This window comes from Anarhichas minor, unplaced genomic scaffold (assembly GCF_050575085.1).
Source record: "Anarhichas minor isolate MPS153535 unplaced genomic scaffold, ASM5057508v1 ptg000042l, whole genome shotgun sequence".
Taxonomy (NCBI): domain Eukaryota; kingdom Metazoa; phylum Chordata; class Actinopteri; order Perciformes; family Anarhichadidae; genus Anarhichas; species Anarhichas minor.
In genome coordinates, this window is record NW_027466488.1 from 9,472,967 (window position 1) to 9,493,530 (window position 20,564).

Genomic DNA, 20,564 nt, shown 5'->3' on the forward strand with positions numbered 1-20,564 from the left:
GTCCAAATGGGCTGTTTGTTATTCGGAGGGGATTTTATACACATATATATATATATATATATATATATATATATATATATATATATATAATGGTATCCTCACTTCCCTCTCTACACCTGGGCCTCGAAGCCACTCTCCACTGCTCTGTGTTCCTAAAGCTGTCGAGACAAATTTGCATAGAAAAGCTGTTTGCATATCAAACAGCCGGGATGCAGCGCTCGCATCATCTTTCATTGATTTACAGGGAGATGCATGTTGCGCTGACACGCTGGAGTGCATGTCCCCTTTACCTCCATCTGCCCTTTGTGGGCACATCTTAAATGATTACCGACGGCGAGAGCGTGTGTCGCCGTGCATGGGTTTGTCTGTCCTGTCGAGGTGCCACGACGTGAGTTTGTGTGTGCTCTTATGCGATGGACGATGTGTGTGTGTGTGCGTAAATGCACAACAGCGGACCTTCACTACCTCTCCCCTCCACACACACACACACACACACACTCAGCCCTTTTCTTGACAGGGTGTACTGTGGCTGCTAATAAGGGTATTCGTCACACCAGCGGCTCACCCGTGACAGCGCGCTCTCTCTCTGACCGGCCGCCTCACAATTGTCCCTCAAATATAAACTTATCATTTAATTACAAGTTGGGTAGGGACTTGATTGCCTTGTCAAGATGCAAGTTAGTTAAGAGGAGAGAGATCTCGGCTGGCGAGGACCTCGCCGTCCTGTCAAGTGCTCGGCTCATCAGATCTCGTTTCTCCGCCTCTTCTTTCCCCGCTTAATCGCATGTTTTTTTGAACTCACCACCCTTTTTAACAGGCCTTCAGCATGCGAGGCGGTTTCAGTGTATTTTCCACTGTACCTTTCTGCATTTTTCAAGTTGCACAACCACTCTCATTTCCACTAGTTTACTGACAACTTGGGCTTTGAATTCAGAAAATCAGAATACAAGAGACCTGGACCTCCGGGACTCCTACATGTAACAAATCAAATGAAACAGTCTAACGACTAAGGGAGCACATCCCCATTTGTTTCCAATTACGAATGCCGTTTTGTACGACTCCAGCGTTATGCGGTTTCTCTGGTCGGTGAGCATTTCAACAGGCTCTTTTTGGATGTTGAAATCCCATTCCTTCGCTTGAGCCTAAATTGGTAGTCCAGTGTATGAGGTAATGAAGTCGCTCACGACATTAGGAAGTAACTTGGCATTCCTTTTTATTTCCTGTGCAGTTCTCCTGGGGGAAACGGGCTCTTGCCAATGAAAGTTCCACCCTGGCATGAACTTAGCCCTCACAAATGAAGACATATGTCACTAAGAGAGAGAGAGAGAGAAAAAGAAAAGGCCTGGAGAACTTTTTTAATCCGGCACATACCTCTCTGTTAACAAAAAGGCCTCATAAATTCAACCTTTCCAACGAGACACAAATGAAATTTGGAGCCTGAAATTTTGGCCGTTTCTCTCCTGGATGATTGGAATGAATATGGGGTAGTTAAAGTTTAATGTCTTATTATGTGTATCTGTTTAACTTGCCTGGTTGTCTGGACCGTCAGGGTAGTCTCTCTCCTTTCTTTCTCTCTTTGTCTATCGCTCTCTGGGATTTTCCAATGTTTTCCAGAGCTTATGAGCGTTTGTAACGGCCCAAATATGCTTTTTCTCTTGACACGTCGTGCCTCCAGAGTAAGATTTGTGTCATTTAGGGAGGGTTGGGTCTGTAGACGATGATGTGTCACACAAATAAGCCATGATGTGTAAACCAGCTCAAAAATATGCGGCTACAGATGAGTCATTTCAAAAACAAATGGAAAATATCATTCAATAACTGACAGTATGTTTCAAAAATGTGTAAAAGGTATAAGAGCAATCCATGACAGAAGAGGAATCCTAATAATATTAACCTTGTGTCTTTGCATAGCACTTTTCAAAACAATGGGCTTCACGAATACAAACATTAATATAGTAAAAATGATGAAATAAACATGCAAAAGAAAATGAAAGTCTATAATCATAAATTAACAAACAGCAAAAAACAATTTGACATTTGATCAGAAAGGTTCCACAGTTTGGGGGCTGTGCGAACAATCCCCCATAGTTGTAGCTTGGTGTATTACTAGCAGAGTTTTTGTTACAACATCTAAGGTTGAGTGCAGGTGCATATGAGCACAAAAGCTCACAAATATGTGCTTAAAGTAACAAGGACAATCTTAAAATCAAATAAAAACCAACTGAATGCCAATGAAAAGAGGCTAACATGGAGGTTAAATAACAGTCTGGCTGCAGCTTCCGTTAGAACTTGAAGGCACCTCTTGTCAGAGTCTTTTGATTTGCTTTGAATGGAACTGTGTATGACAAATCTAGTAGCTTCTAAAACCAGTTTTGAGTTCTTATAAAGCCCTACTCATACTTGACTTTTGAAGCTGATACTGATATCCACATCTAAGAGGTTCAAAAAAACAAGTTACTCTTCATGAAGGAATTATAAATTGTAAATTACAGCCAGAAGGATTTTTCTGCAATCTCGCAATCCAAAATATTCCTATACCTTCTAAAAATAATTAGTAAATGATTTACTAACAACTAATAAAGCCATTTAGCTACAACTACTATATATAAGGGGTGCCTAATTAGAAAGTGGCACCAGAAAATGTAATATGAATATGTCAGATGGTAATAACCAGAAGGAGATTTGAGGGGCGATGACGGAAGATGAGAGGGGGATGCCATACCCCTTGGTAGCTAAATGACCAAAATGCATGCCCCTTGTTAACCTCTCCACCCCCTACTAGCAGAGAGAGTGCAGGGGAAGATGGTGTGTTTAGTTGAACATGTTAGTCTGGTCTTTCTGACTCATTGATCCTTTATCTGAATCAGGTTTGTGCGAGTTAGAATTGATGGCCTCGACCGTGTCTCAGTTACCTAACTCTGCTGTGTTTTGATAAGTCCATGGTGCTGAAGACGGACTTTTTCTCAGAGTCCTGCCCTTTGGTCAGTGCTCTCTTGGATCTATGATTTTAACGAATTGCCTACTATTTTATACGTGTAACATTGTTTCTCATCAGATTTTTACTTGAGTGCATGTGAATGGCGAAGACTTTCGACCAGGAAAGTGAAGATATTGAAGAAAAAGGAAAGATCACCTTGAAGTAAAAGCCGTCTAAGTTATCTCTTAACTGTTAGAGGGAAATTGATTGTGTGCAGGGTTCTTCTTCAGACAGGTCACACTCCTCATCATCACTCCCATCACCAGCCAAGTGCTGTCTTCGCATTTCCTGTAATTGAGTCTTATTATGTCTTTATTTCATTTATTTTTAACCTGGGCGCCTCTCCTTCTCCCCACCATGGGATAAACCTGGTAATGCGCTGAATGCACCGTACACACATTTCCACATCTGCATCATATTCCGATGTGACAAGCGTGGAGGAGTAATTGATTACATTAATAGCTAATTGCCAGCTCGTAATTGGATCTGACTCAATTAAAAAACCTCTGGGTGATAGTAATGAAACAGGGCGCTGCGGCTGAGCGGGTGGCGGCGCGACCTCGCTCGCCAGTGTGCCAAATGGCAGAGAGAGAGAGTTGTGTGTAGGGGGGCGGGGGGGGGGGGCACTTTATACACCTGCAATGCTAAATCATAAGCGCCTCACTAGATAGGGGCCGGCCTGGGAATGCTTTGTGCTGTTTTTGCAATTCCTCAATGCGGATTTATATCTTTTGCTTTGGGAAAGGTTGTAATATTTCACTGGGTGTGCGGCGGTGGGAGTGCACACGCGACGAGTCGGAGTGGAGGTGTGTGTGTGTGTGTGTGTGGGAGGGGTTGCTGGAGTACGGTATCAGCATATATTTTAATTTCATTTTGATAAGGCCATGCTTATAGCCTGGTATGGCTCATCTTGAGCAGAGCGAAGCGGGGTGTTATTTTACATATCTCCCCAGCTCGGGGACACTGAGGTGCCATCATTAGCAAGGCTGCGCTAAAACGGGATAGGATCTGTAAATTAGGACAGGTGCTCAGCTAGTGTCGCGAGCACAACACACTGGGATGTCGTGATAACACAAACCCGGCTTGAAGTCGGTTTATTTCCTGAAAATGCAGATTTGACGGGTGCTGATATGTGTCTCTGTAGGCTACATGTGTTTAGTTGCGTTTCTATGCAAATAGGTACACATTAATATTCCTGCACACGTGTGTATCGTGTGCTTTAATCTTCATGCATGTGTGTAAATGTGAAATTGCTGCATCTTGCCCTGGTATGTGTGTGTGTGTGTGTGTGTGTGTGTGTGTTGTGTGTGTTTTGTGTGTTGCGTTCCCTACCTCTGCCGTCATGTCAGAATTTCCTTTCAAAGCCGTCTGATCGGGTCGGGCCTCGTCAGCCTGTCACCGAGGCCTATTTCATTAGGGCCGCCGCTCTCCGTCCGTCCGCCCCGCCGAGCACGGGAGCTCGAACACATGCGCAAATTAAATCAACATCCAAACTCACTCCCATACACAAAGCAATTTAAATGATATTCATTAGAGCGATGACAAGTCCTGATGAGCCTTTGAGTACTGCAGAGAGGAAGGCAGAGAGAGACTGAGAGATAGAGTGAGGGGATGGTGGACTCTCCCCCCCCCCCCCCCCCCCCCCCCCCATCAGATCTTTGCCAACTTTGTATCTTTGTAGATGTGGCGGCCATCAGTGCACCACCACTTAAATAAGAGAAGAGATTAAAAGGTAAATACCCTCACAGTGCACCTCACTCACTCTGAGAGCCTCTCATTTCGTCCTGCATGTCCTTGTTTCCTAAAAGGTGTGGTGGACTTGCTGGCCACACTATAGGTTCTTACTGAAGATGTAAATATAACAAATAGTCATAAATATACAATTTCATTAGAATAAACAAACAACAGCTCGACACTGTAGTTGTCAGGAGGGCAGTTTTTGTGTTATGTTGCCTCAGTACAGCTGGGCCTGGACCTCTAAATGTAATGAGTATTGAAGATAAAGATAAAGAGTGGAGATAAAGCAATATGCTTCATTACCTGCAGGCTACATAAACATGACAACTTATGAGATGAAGCGTTTATACTTAACTTACGAGTTACTTTGTTGTTGCTGTGTGCATATTGTTTTTACATTCTGCATCATACAGAGTAAAGCTCGGCATTTACAGGAAGTGTCGATGGCAGCGAGTATATATGAGGTCTGGTATCAGCAGCCGAGTGGAGTGCACAGTAGAGCCCGGCACAGGTCTAAAGCTCCAGCACTGGCCTGGCACTGGCCCGTGATGTTCAAGCTCTGGCCTGTGATGTTCAAGCCCTTGCCTAGCTCCAACTTGACAAAGTCTGCAATTTTTCATCCCATCCATCCCATCCCCTCACTTTAAGGTCTCTCTGATACACTCAAAAAACACACACACACATTCTACTAATAGGCAGATTTGCCCTTGTAAGCATAAGAATAAAATGTGTAAAGGAGAAGAGTTCAACCCGAGCTCGTTCAATGAAAAAAGACCCCGGCCCAAATCGACTCAGCTTGTCTGCAGACCTCCAGTATGCGTTTCTAGCGCTCACTGGTTTCAGCAGTGTGCTCATATTAGCCACGGTAAGTCCTAAGGGCTAAACATGTATCAGTCAGTAACCACCTGCACTGCTCAAAGCTAAACTTTGTCACACAATACTCGCTGAGTTTGTCACACTCTTCAAAGTTGTAACGCTTCAGGTTATATAGCTGGCAGTATGGTAACATATAAAAGTTGAGTACCCAGGAGAAGGCCAGAGCTTTGGTCATGTTGGACTTCATGGTGCGAGCACATGGCTTTTTTTCCTTGAGGCAGTACATACCAATGCAAAAACAAGTTTAAAGTGAACTTGCAAAAGTACGTCTCGAAAAGGATGGTTTATTCATTCTGGGCCCGCCCTAGTACGCAGAGAGGTGTTAAAAAGTGCATTTGTTGGGCACTATTTTAACCTGCAGATTAATACACACGGTGTGCTAGTTTCGTCCAATAATCAGACTGACTTGCTGGTTTGTTTTAATGTCATTACTCAGTCTGACATCATGTTAACGCTCAATCTTTTTCTGATTGAGACAGACCAGGTACGTCTGTAGTTGACTTACAACAACCTGTGCAGACGTAGAACAAAAACGTTGATCAGTGTGATGACATTATATAAACAACCCACAGGGCTGGAGGAAGAAGGGTCAAACAAACACAGGACTTCTGGAGAGCAGGGTCGTCCTTCAATCGGAGGATCGGCGGTTCGATTCACAATGTTATAAACAGATGTTTACTGCAGCCGTGGTGGAGCGTCATGGTTTGACGCGCTGGGCTAACCAGTGTGTTAGAAAGTGGTCCTGACCAAGCGTCAGTATGTGACCAGTTGGGATGAGATCATGTTGTGCAGGTTTCAGATACACAGACAACACTTGTTAGTCGGATCAATTCAATGTTGGTTTTGGTCACGGGACTTGTTGACAATAACAAACAACATAGAATATTGTCGGCCTCATCAGTCGTTTACTTTCCATCAAACACTTACCATAATTATTATATGCATAGTTATAGCCATGGCAAGTCAACACTGTCAACTGATTCTGATGTACGAAAACGTGAAAGCCACTCTCTCTCCCCCTCCATTATTTTCTCTGTCTTTTCAGGCACAAGCCAATTAATTTCGGCCTCTCCTCGCAGCCCCTAATTAACCCCTTCAGGACTGAAATTATGCTTAACACTGGTGATTGAGGCCAAGCCTGAAATTACCCACCCCGCTCTGTCATAATGACAAAATGCAAGTCCTCAGTTTGAAGTGTGTGTTTGTGTGTGTTTGTGCCCCCACACACCCATCTTGTCTTTTTGTGTTTGCCGCTCATACCTCTTGATTACCACTAACCCTTTGTTAAAGCTACACGCATGCATTGCCTCCCTTCTTTCATTAGCATGTGCATAAAAGACATGAACTCTGCTTTACATGCACACACACACACACACACACACTGCGGGTAGTATGCTATACATGGTGTGGCATATGTAATATGTTACTGCTGCCATTAGAGGCCTGCAGGCCCCACTGAGGGCCAATCGTCTTTGTTCCTGCAGAGGCCAGCCACACACACACACACACAAAGACACACACTGGCTCTGATGTTGTAATCAATTTGTGCCAGACGTGATCTGGACGTGTGTGTTAATTAACGTTCTTGTGGGAGGAAATAATTTAACCGCGATAATGAGCTTGAAGAGGAGCAGTGAGAGGGGCGTGATCTCCGGGATATCAGGCAAACAGAATAGGGAGCGCACTAACCTTCCTTCTCCTTACTTGAAGAGGTGAGTTTGGAAAGTAGCTGCAAATAAAAGCTGGCAGTATCAATTCTGAGGTTTTTTTTGGTTCATGAATGTGTTATGAGGTAATATCCCAAACTGTTAAGATGTCAAAAAGTGTGTCAGTGTGAAGATGAAACCTTTTTATTGTCCATTACAGCTGTTACATCAGTCATTTTGTGAAATATGGACCTAGATACTCTTCATATCAGCTCAAAATAGTTCCATATATATATAATGTTTCTGTAATGTAAGAAGGGTTTACAACATGACTTATTCAGGGTCGATCAACACTCCTTTTTTTCTATCATTACACATAAAATAATATGATTGTCTTGTCCAAAGTTTCCCACGCTCTCAAAAACAGGAAGCGTTCCAGTAAATGTTCCCTCAGAAATATCTCTGTAATTACTCACCTTAACTGTCCATTCATTTTCTGCCACTCATCCGAATCCAGGTTGTTGTTGCAGTAGCAGGCAAAGCAAAATAGCCCAGACAGGCGCTTTTTTCCGAAGCTTCTTCATCATGCAACTTCTGGGGATCCAAAAAACATTCCCAGGCCAGATGGGAAATCTATTCCCTCCATTTGTTTTTGGGTCCTTCCCTGTTCTCCTACCAGTTGGACGTGTCTGGATTGCCTCCACAGGGGGTCCTGTTGAGATGTCCAGACCACCTCAACTGGTTCCTGGAAGCAGCAGTCCTACTGTCAGCTCTTTTTAGACATCCGAGCTCACCTTGTCCTCAAGGGTTATGTGCACTATGCAAGCTTGGGACCATAGGCGAGGGTTGGAAGTATTTTGACCGATCAAGAGCTTCCTAATCAAACATCACAACAGTCCAGTACTATGCACACATTACTGCCGACACTGCACAATTCTGCTTAAGGATCTCACGATCTTACCCTCACCCATGAAGACATTGATCTCCTTAAAGCCTTTCATTTAACCACACTAGCATGTAAAGACAATGCATTCAAACAAATCAGAGGACAGAGTGCAACCTGTAGGAATATCAAGGGTGAGAACATCATGAGGTCATTTGTGACTTGCTGTGCAATGGATTACAAAACTCACAGTTTGTATTGCATCACGGTTTTGGGTCACCTATCAGATCAGTAGGGGAATATAAGGGAGCAAATATAACTTTACAGTTTGTTGATTTGTTTAGTTATAGAAGCTGGTATACAGGGCTCCAGACTAATGTCAGTCATGTTATAAATGTTATCATTTTACTTTGTTATAGTCATCTACAGTGGTTATTTGTATGAAAACAAAATTAAATCATTAGGAAAACATCTTTTAGCGATAACTGCTTGATAGAATATTGCCAAGTTGATTTACTTACTTTTCCCGTATTGTGGTTCAGGACAAACACTCACAATACACTTCCTATGAGTCTTTTCCGTTGTTCTCCTCATTTTCTCACAGGTAGACAGATAGATTCATACACACAACATACGGCACAAATACATTTACACAGGAACCATGTGCGCTATTGTCACTGGCGAGCTATTGAATGTAGCACCGCTGTGGCAGAGGGGACAAAATTCAAGTCAAATTCCATGTATGCGTACACATACATGAAAGTAGAGTGAAAAATGGGTTGAGGGGGTGACCAAGGTCAACCCGCTGGACTGTCAAACTGTTGGTGGAAGTGATGTTCGGGGAAATCCAGTGTGTGTCGGGGATGCCGATGACCAGTTCCTTTGTCCAATTAGCATTCAGCTGTAGATAGTTACTGTTCCATTCACCACTGAATGGAACGAGAGATGAAGTGTTGTCAAACAGGTGCAAATATGGCAGTGTGGTCAGAGTATTTAACATGTAGTTATGAGAGATGGGCTAGTGCAGTCATTAGTGTACAGGTCGTTGAGTTAGGGGCTGAGGACGCAGCGTTGTGGTGCTCCAGTGTTGGTGGTGATGGTTGGAGATGATGCTGAGGGAGTTGTGTATCCAGTGGATGAGAAGCGGCTTGAAGCTGGGTTGTGTTGAATGTGGAACTGAAGTCGAGGAAGGATTTCGAGTTGTTGCCCAGTGATTGTAGGCGTTGTGGCAGGAGATAGAGGAGGCCCTCTTGGCCTTGTAGGCGACCTGTTGGAGGTCTGGCATGATGGTGTTCTGCACTATTTTTTTCCAGTCACTCAGTTCTAAAAGGTGCGATTTCTTTCTACCAGTAGCAATATCATCTATGTAACTGCTCCGATCCCTCCCCTCTTCAGCGTTGAGTGCTGATCTAGCAAGTCCACCACTTTCTTGCTCGATTTCTTTGTCATGATATTTTCATAGAGCCTAATATACATACACATAAATCACTAACTTTCCAGGATGTAAACCAAATGCCAAATAGGTTTTCAGCAGCTAAACATTCGAATATACCTCCTCCTAATGACTAAAGCTCAGATCATTGGCTGACCTCGTGGCTAATAAAGTAACTCAAACGTTTTCTTCCTCCCATCTTTAATATGACTGCTATAACAGCATTTAGGGCATGCATCCTCTCTTTCAATCTTCACATTAGTTGACAAACTTCGAATTTTGCATATCAATTTAGAAACTAGAGCACTGATCTGCTGATATCAGGAAAGGCCACTCTCAGCATAAAGCGGGGCTTTGTTGTGTGTAATAAACAACATTTCTGCTCATCTTTTTGAACGGGGTCACACATCTGACCTCAAAATGCAGCTTCACCATCAGTGCTGAAGGCTCTGCTTGAGAAGAATGAGGTCACTAATATAGTAGTTATACACACACTCACATGTGCATTGACACACATGTTCACGCATGAGCACAAACACGTAACACTGGGGCAGATGTGACCACTAACATGATGTTATTAGGATCTGATAATAATGAATTTATGCTCATGAAGTTCTCTTCTCGCCAGGCTCAGCCTGTTTCAGCTTTAACCCTATTAGATCTGTCGTCATCCAAAATCTCGTCTGGTCCGGAGAAGAAAGTGACTTAAATGTTTATATTTCTATGCCAATAATTTCAGATGGGAGCTGACAATTCAAAAACATTTATGATATTCATGGGCAAATTTTAGATTTCTATTAGTAATTTGTTATCATTTAACAAATACCATCAGTTTTACACAGGTATGTTATATATGAATACATGATATATACTGTATATATATATATATATATATATATACTTGTACAGCAAATGCAGTTAGAAAAGGCTTTGTCTGAAAATAAAGTGTTGGTTTGTCGTCTAAAGCTGCAACAATCAATATTTTGTATTAACAATGAATCAAATGAGCACATTTATAATGAAAGGATGTAGTGACCAACTCAGAGAGAGAGTTTTCACCGGAAACTGCAGTTTCTTTCAGGTATTTTCACATCTTTCATAATGTTTTGGTGTTCTGGAACGCAACTTTACTCTTTTGGTTCACTCTCACTGCTTTCATCAAGCTTTGTTTTCAGCCGAAAAGCTATGATAAACCCACTGTACACTATGTGCTCGAAGCACTACCTAACTAAAGACACCAGCTGGTGAGCATAGTGAAGCATTAGGCTCCTAAAGAGCCAGATATTTCCCCCGAGTTGGTGGAGACCAAAACAGAGCTAAAAGGAGAGGGACTATTGGACCTGAATTTGTCATGTCATCTAAAATGTATATGCAAATGATATTTATGAATGCTCTGTGTCTACTGGATGTGTAAAGAGGAAACTGTTTGCAAACACATTCACCATCACACTTGTAAAATGGCTCCCTGTTGTTGGCTAGTTAGTGGGTTTCAGGGGCGAGAAGTGAAAAATCAGAAAATGCATTTATCCTTCACAAACTGTTTTTAAAATGCAACCACGAGTGATCTTTTTGAAGGTACAAGAATGGATGTAGAGAGAGAACTGGATACGGCGTTGGAGGCGGGGCCCAGTTAATTCTCATGAAAGTTGCTTAGTGGTGCATGAAGCCAAAATGATCTGCAGCATCTATGGGCCTATAGACCAAGCAACACAAAAATGACTCTGGATTCAGCTATTAGTGCATTTTGATTTCATGTTTTAGATAAGTACTATTTTAAGTGTTCGTATTGGGAAGTTGATATACTTAAATAAATACATTTACAGACACCTCTTTCCCAGTGTTAGTCTATGGGAAAAAGTCCTTTTGGGCTCAATGGCATCATCTGAGCAATCCAAAAATGTCATCCCACTGTTTGACAACTGCGGAAATTGGCTTTAAACCCAACACTCCTCCTGGGGGCTTGGGTACAAGGTGAACAAAACCCTAAGGAGTTCGACACATGGCCTCTGATTGAGACAAATGATATAGCACAATGTAAAATGATTGAAATTGACAATGAAGTATAAAAATGTTAGTGAAGTCCATTTGTTGCTGACCCAATGTATCCATCCAAATACATTTTCATTTATTTCAGTATTTTCTCATTAAATGTTACTGTGTGATAAAAATAAGTCTTTTTATTGAGTATTGAGTATTTGGCACATACACAAACAGAGACACACTTGCCGAGGCATATATTGTACGTGTTGTATAAAACCTTTGAAACGCCAAAACACATTACACATATTACCTGACAAAATGTTGTACTCACAAGCAAATTATAGCTATAGACTACCCACAACACCTGGAGACACACACTCTCATATGTATACAGTACATTCACTTATTGAATCTCAGCCCATGCACATACACACACACACACACACACGCCTTATTCAGCATGCATCTTCTCGAGTGTAGTGTGTCAGAGCGTGTGACTGGGATTCTATTTGTGTCGGTGAAGTGTCTGAGCTGTGTTTGTAGCGTTTAGAGGAAATTACCCCGCAAGCGTTGCCTCGGCCACAGTAGATAGCGGGTCGCCTCTCCAGGCTGCATGGCATATTGATTTCTTGTTGTGAGGAGTGCTGTTCAAGCCCCATTTAAGATTTCCGTCCAGCCTACAGCCCTGAATACGGCAGCCAGCCGTAAATTAGGGAAATTGCACATTCATCACATGTGTTATTTTAAGATGCTTTGGAAACTTGTGGGGCCAGGGAAGATCTGTGATGTTGCAGGTAACAAACATACACAATGGCTGACTGACTCGTCGTTAGAGCACGGAGGTATGCATTCAAAATCACAGCATACTTTGACGTCTAATACTTCATTTCCGGGTTGTGCACTGCAAGAACATGAGCACACCACCAAAGAGGGAGGTGAAGTTTCCAAAACATTAGCAAGTTTTGAGGATTGTTGCCCAAAATACAGCAGAAACAATTCATATGAATTTACAATTTACATACTTTTCAAGCCTGATTTATAAGAAGGAATTTAATGGAAGAACAAGTTGGACATTTAATGATTTCTCAAACAAGACTAAGAAAGAAAGCATTGAACTTAGGTTGGAGTGATTCAAACAGAACATGAAAGCTGGTTTGCATTATTTTTAACTCATATATAATTCATATAAATTGAGTTATTAGATAAGAATCACCTCGTTGAATTGAGTACAACAGCCCAGCAATTCCAGGACGTGGCTCTGTGAGATTCATTTCCTTATATTCACAAAATAGGGGATGCTAGAAGCTTAGCGGCATCATGACTATTTGCCAAGATAGCTATTGTTCAACAGCACATAAACAAAAAATATATGGTTATGGCCAGCAGTCTGTTAGTTTAGCTTAGCAAAAAGACATAAAACAAGGGGAACAGCTAGCCTGGCTCCGTCCAAAGATAGCACAATTTGCCGACCAGCACCTCTACACCTCACTAATTAACACATTTGTAGAGGTTGTTAAATCCATTCAAAAGAAGAAAAAAAGTTATTTTATTTGATGAACTATTTCTTTACTGGGAACAGTCACTTCCTGAAGTCTTCGCTGGTTGCCTGACAACCTAACAGTGATGCCAAGACATATTCCGCCCAACAAATAGTCCCAACCCGTTCTCATTCCCAACTTGTCACATACGGACGCTTGGTCAGGACCCCTTGGCGTCACTTAGGTTTATAGGCAACACAACTATTTGGTTTGGTTTAGTCAAAGATTGTGGTTTGGGTTAGAATAATATGTTTGTTACTTAACTTCAGTTACAGCCTACGTACGTGACATAAATGAACGTACTTACGAAACTTAAAATGAGTCAGCATTGATAAACAAACTGGACTTTCAACCAGGCAAGAAGTCATTTTTCTCCTATAATTGTAAACCTACAGGTTCCAAGAACATGTGGCATGACAACATATCTCATATTAATGTTTTCGCACTGTTGATATTTGAACATGATGAGGACACTGGTAGATGCCTTTATTAAAATGTGCAAAACTCTAACAATAATAACGTTTAAATTATTTTAGTATTTTAAAAGACAATTCAGCATACATTTTTTGGGAATAATAGTACATCTGTCTATGTGTTTGGATAATGTAGAATAACTTAATCTCTGCCTTCATGAAAGTGTTGTTTGTTGTTCCTCTTGTATGTACCAGGAAGATTCAGAGCAGCACACAAGCATAGAGCCTTAAAGTTAACCCTTGTAAGGATTCTTTAATATTGTATTTAAAAAAACAAGTAAAAGTCATGACTCTACCTTCCAGGCTGCTTCTGATGTGTGACTTTGATCTGCAACTTCCCAGTCTCTTGGCACACTTCCCACAGTCTTAAGGAATCAAGCCCAAAAACCAGCTCAGACAGAATTTACATATGCCAGTCCTATGATCTGAGACACCAGCGGTTGTACAGATGAATAACTCTTTCCCAAATCAAGACCCTGGTAATGTTACCAAGAAGCTTTGCCCTGGTGAATTAATGGCTGAGCGACTTGAAGACAGAGAACCAGGGTACGATCTTTTGAACTCACGCTTCTTTGATGTTCTACATCCAAACGAGTTCCCTTTGGTTCGTTACTGTAGTGCAAATGTGTATGCTGTGTTCACTTAATGCACGAAGAAGTGCAAAGGTTATGTTGTTGCTACAGGTTGGACAAGTGTGTCCACATCCAAGATAGCATGTTGTGACTCTACTTTTAAATTAACTTAAAGATTAGTTGCAAATATGATATAGGCTTTACCTTTACCTTTTATATAGGTTTTGTACCTTGGACTGCCACCATTGGCTGCAATGTTTGCAGCCTGTAAACCTCTGCAATTCAAGTTACCAAACGGGAGAAATCAGGGACCACAAAGTATCTCCATATGGCGTACTTGTAATTATCACTAGGGGGCTTACATAAACTCTTTTCCCCACTTGACAGCTGGTATTCATGGAATTTTGGATAAGATCAAACACAGCAACATCGCCCATATCTCCATATAATTAGTGTGTGCCGTCAGTGCAGCCCCAGAAAAGTCTCAGTGATGCAGCCTGAGAATTTGTTTCAATATTTAGTTGACTGTAGAGTGGAGCATGAGGTTGTTGTAAAGTCCACGACTAGATCCACAGTACAACATCTGACTTTTAGGGGAATAACAACTTTAAGTAACAAGGCAAAAAAAGCATGCAGGAAAACTGTCTGAAAATCAATCCGATTCTTTTCAGGTCAGTGGACTGGTTGACTTTGACGATGCTGAAACAAGGCACACTGCCCTTTTAGAGGCTCTTGGCAGATATTTGTTTGGAAGCCCTCTTTGACTTGAAACCCCGTCAATCAATACTAAGTGACTAAACAGGGTAGTTGAAACTTTTGCATTTTCTTGACAGTTGTACAGAATAAAGCTTCAATAAAGCAAGTCCGGCTGTCAAAATGTTACGTTTTCACCGGGCAAGTGTGTTTGTACGCGTAACTGTTGTGATCTTGGCTACAAAACTATGTACCCAGAATATTGACGTTACTTCCTCAGCACCAACAATAGCACTCATGCAGCCTGGCTTGTGAGTATACTGTAAAAAACTGTACAAAATGAAACAAACAAACAAATACTCGTCAATGTAATGTAATAATGTTATTTACATTGGTTAAGTATGCCAGATATGTAAATAAACTGAAGGTAAAATGAGTAAACCTTCCTTGTTATCACATGGGACACAAACTGTGGTCTGCTGGTTGAACGTCCTGTTTGACAGTGTTGAACTCTTAATGAATAACCACTATGGGTATTTATTGCTGAACTTTACCTCCGATTTGTGCTTACTTGGTCATGAATATTTTTTGTTTCCAAGAAATGTTTTAGATATCAAACTTTAAGTTTCAGAGGCTATTATAGCCATGCTAGTGGCTCTGTACGGTTGTAACTTTGCACAGCAGTGCTTTGAGCTAAATGCTATTGTCAGCATGCTAATATGCTCACAATGACTATGGCCAAATCCCAATGTCCCCCCTAAACCCTCAAACCCTGAACCCTCATGGAATTACTGACGTCACCTGGTGAGTGGGTGAGTGTGAGAGGCTGTGAGGGCTTGAGATGGTGTGAATAGGAATGGGACAGCACTTTGCTGCAACATATCACGTTACCATGATAACGACAAGAAATATGATGTATAACTGTGTGTATTTATTTTATACTTTGTACTCCCTGATTTGAACATCTTCAGGCTCTTTCCTCACTAGATGAGAACTTCATATAATCTATTTACTCGTTTTGTCAAAACAGCTTCAATGACAAAATCAAATATTTGATGAATAAATAAATAAATATCTTCTGATTTCATGTTTATTTTTTGTTCCATCTTTAACCCTTAATGTTTCTGAGTAAATTTAACATGACAGAACACACATGATCCGTCCTCTTTGTTTACCTTTTTCTTTACGTCTCCATGCGTCCACTGGTTACCCCGTGTTTAACGTCACATTGCAATGATTTGTGGGTAATTCCCTTAGGCTAAGTCAGCATACCATGCTGACTTACGGACAGGGTTCATAAAGGGCTCAAAATGTCTGCGAGAGAGCCTCAAACACTTGACGATTTGACAGTGGGACATCCCTAAACCCTCACGGACTTCGCGGGAGCGCGCCTCAAAGTCCGTGAGTCCGTAAGGGGGGACATTGGAATTTGGCCTGTGCTAATATGCTGATGTTTAGCAAGTCAAATGTTTACCATGTTCCCTATCTTAGTTTAGGGTGCAGCTATTTGGTCTTAAACCAAAGCATTCAACACATTGACATGTTGTCCTGATGGCGGTGCTCTATGAAAAGTCCAGGGGTCATCAAAGTTATTACAATTCATCCCGACGGCAGGGACATGAATAAAAACTACTTCTGTTATTTCTGAGCAGAAAATGATCAGCTTGGACTTAGTTGATATTTGTTTTTTGTTTTTGTTGTTCCATCAACATTTCTACTGAATAAATGTAGTCATCTTTTCGTTTCGCTTTTCAGGAATGGGTTGTATCCATCGACAAAGCTGGGCATGTGGCATACACCTGCTCAGATAAATTATTCCTGGGGGGCATCAGCCAATCGTATCTATTCAGGCCTCCTCTGAAAAAGGGACATTTGTCGGCATAAAATATTACCAGTAAGAACTATATATTTTGTTTTGTTTGGGAAAACAAATAATATGGTGTGTGAGGCAGCGGCCTATGGGTATCGATGTGTCTGCGAGACGGTGTGTGCAAGTGAAATAAAGAACAGGGGAGAGAAGAAATGGGAACAGAAAAAGAAATCAAGAGAAAGCGAGATGGACAGGGCGCTCTCCCTCTGCGTCTTTGTGTAGGGAGTGTGTTTGCTTGTACCCCGGCTTTATTTGTGTTATGCCGAGTGATTCCATTGTGAGCGGTGGATCCACCGAGCTTGTATTCCCACCCTCCCTCCAGCCCCCTGCTTTAGATAAAGCTATCTGGATCTGCAGCACACCTTCCTCAAATGCATGCGAGCAGCTTACTGTTGTGGAGGCTCTCTCTATGTTCCTGGGGGATTCTGACGGTTGCATTGTGTGGGGCTACAAAGAAGGTGTGGTACGCTGGCACATAGCACCATCTCCAAAAACCACTATTAAGATGGTAGTGTTCACTGGCATGACTCGCTTCAGGCAGTGCAGTCCTTTTACAGCTGACAGCCTACTTCCAATCTTACATATAGGCCACAGAATGGAGCAACAGTGTTTAATTGCTACGCAGTTTTCGGACACTTATGAGGGCCTCATGCGCAAGCTATTGATTATTTTTGTTTTCATTTCATGTCTCAAACTAGTGACAGTTGTGCTAGTGGTTGTGAGAGGCTGCGGTCGGGCACAGCAGTGCTGTGAGCTGAATGCTAACATCAGCATGATGAAATTGCTCCCAATGACAATGCTTACATGATGGTGTTTTCATGTTTACCGTGTTCGCCATGTTAGTTAAGCTTGGTGGTTGGTGGAAATGTCACAAGTTTTGCAGGTATTTGGTGTTTGGTGACCTGATGAAGACGCTATAGGAAAAGTCACCTCATCAATGAAGTCAATGGGATTCGTCCTCTGGGAAAATGTCAGGGAAATCCATCAAACGTTGTTGGAAAGATTCAATGTGGAAAAAAGTGGTGCCAGCTAGCATGGCTCAAAAGAGAGTTCTAAAAGCACAAGTTCCCATCTTTGCTGGATTTTTGAGACCAACAGCTAAAAACTCTAATGAGAAGTATTTACAATGGAATACAAAATGATTGAAGTGGTAAATCACTGCATTTGAAAAGCTTGAAGCAGCCAATGTTTGTCATTTTTAGCTGGTGCAGCTGTATACTCTTGTTGAAATCACAGCAAAATAGTTGTTTATTGATTGATTCATTCACCATTTGTTTTAGCATGAGACACAAGCCTGTAACTGTGAATGTTGTGGTCCCATCCGCAGTCAAGTTAAAGTTAGTATAATTACGATTCAATCAATTGCATCAGTCATTTTGACATGTTTCCATGCATGTCGCATTATATCATTGCCCCTGTTGTTCCCCTGTCTTGTACAGCCGGAGTTGAACAGCATTGATGACTGTCTTCTTAGGCTTTCTTTATTTACATGCGACGCGATGGAACCTCCTAGACCAGTGATTTTTACGCTGTAAACAGACTCACGACTTGTACCCAGGTGTGTTAAAGATTATAACTTAAACCAATGTTTGCCCTTTTGTAGTGCACATAATGGAGGTCAGTCTATTTCACTTCATTGGCTGTGACTAATAGGGTTTAATGCATATTATGATTGCATTGAGATACACAGTAAGTGCATGGATGGGAATATGTTTTCCCGTGTATGTCTGTGTGTGTGTGTGTGCACATCCCAGTGGTGGTACCCATTGTCTTCTGCATGCTAGTTTTGATCCTTAATAAGCCCCTTGCCTCTGCTCGCCGGTTGTGAAGGCAGGGAGAGAGAGAAAAGGGCTTTCTCACACTTCAATTTCACGCATATTTTCTTTGAGGCTAATGAGAACCTTAAATACGGTGCCAGACTTCAGGCTGCGCCGTTGAAGGCTGACATTTTCACACACAGTGGCACCTTGTCACTGCGGATGAAGTCCTTCTACCTAGCTGTTGAGGTGTGTGTGTGTGTGTGTGTGTGTGTGTGTGTATTGGCCTTCTGTGCACCTTTGTGCATGTGAAGAAAAGAAGATAATTTGGTGGGCCGCTCTGTACAATTCAGAGTGTGTTTGTGTTGTGTGCAGGTGGGTCTAGTTGCCTGCGCATGTATTTTTTTGCTGTTGTTTTTTCAGCATGGTTTACTAAGTGGCAGAACGGAGCAGGGAAAGCGATGTAGCTCAGGAACACACAGCGCCGTCTCACTTTGATTTATCGCGTGTGCTCTGTATGTTTATGTAATGCACTTGTGCGCTTGTGTGTGCAGATTTGCGCGTATGTTGATGATATGACGTGCTTGTTTTTAATACCCACCTCTGTGTTCTCATTCCCTCATCTGCACTGAACGTATGCTGATTCTCCCGTAGAATGCTTCCTCATGCAAACTTTTACCTCTTAGTCCTATCTGCTTTATCTGTGTCACGCTGTTGTGCAGCACACATCAAATTGATACTGACGCAATTCCTGCTTAATCACGGCTCCGGACAGGGAAAGATGATGAATAAATAAACACTTGAAAGGACCCGCTCATCTTGTCAGCATTGTTGTCGTATCCCATGAAGCCTAAACAAACATGTCTGCCAGGTGTCTTGCCTCGCGGGAAAATAGTCACAAAATGGACGTTGGAGGTAATTATTATTTAAACCTTTTTTTTTGTCTGTCTTTATTCTTCCATATCCTGTGTGGAAAGAGAAAGACGGTGAGGATGGAGCTGAGTTGCGTTTTTGGTTGTGTGATTCTCTCCACTGCCCCCTTAAATTGATAAAACTTTTTTGTCATTTGATGTATTTACTGTTTCTTAAATCTTTTGTTGCAGGCTCAGTCTTATTTATGCAGTGTATACGCCTTAGTCTATGTCACCAGGACAACAGAGGAGGCTACTGGTAAAAGCCCAAAAATGATGGTGTCTGTTTGCATGTCTGGATATGTGTGTGTGTGTGTGTGTGTGTTGTCTCCCACACCGCCCCGCTGCTGCCACTCACTGTAAACTAGTATGCAGCTCGTCACAGACAGACGTTGACACACTCCCAGTCTAATGTGCTCATTAGGGACTGCATGGCACACACATAATTGATAGCCATGACACACACAATGCATACACACATAATTGCAAAAAACAGTTTCCTTTTTTTAATGCTGCAGTAGAAAACAAGGTTATATGAAGTCATATAATGGGGGTTCATTGTCAAGAACAACAACAGAAAACGAAAATAACGAAATGAAAAAAGACTAACGGCACAGAATGCATTACAGTATCTGTGCTGTTTACATGCCGATATTTTACACATAAGGATATTTTTTTTGTTATTTCTCTACCCTGGCAGCTGTCAGTTACTTCAGCAAATTAACTGCCAAAAATGTAGCAGAACTTGTCACTCAACAGGTTATTGTAACCATGGTTACCTTTCATATCCCAAAAAGATAAAGCTGCAGTGTGGAATCGTGGCAGAGTAATTAGACAGAACAAAAAAATAGGACCAATCGAAAAGGCATTCAACAATATGAACAATATGAAACAACCAAGAGTGCTTATAAATAACAGTTTACATGTGAAATATCTTTATAAAGTAACATCTTTTTTTGTACAACCGTTAATATCTTTTTTTAGTGTTCATACAGCGGCACATGTAGAGTAGTGTCTGGTAAAAAGAGTCTTTAACCCTTTGAGCACGAGTTGGGAATAAAAAGATTCACCTGTTGTCATCCTTTTGCTACCTATCTTTTCTTGTATCGTTTGATTAAATAACACATTTATAAAACTATTGTGCAAAACAATTTTATTTATGTCTTCATATACTGTGCACCAGCAGATAGTCATAATCCTTTTAAATTAAAAAATATAG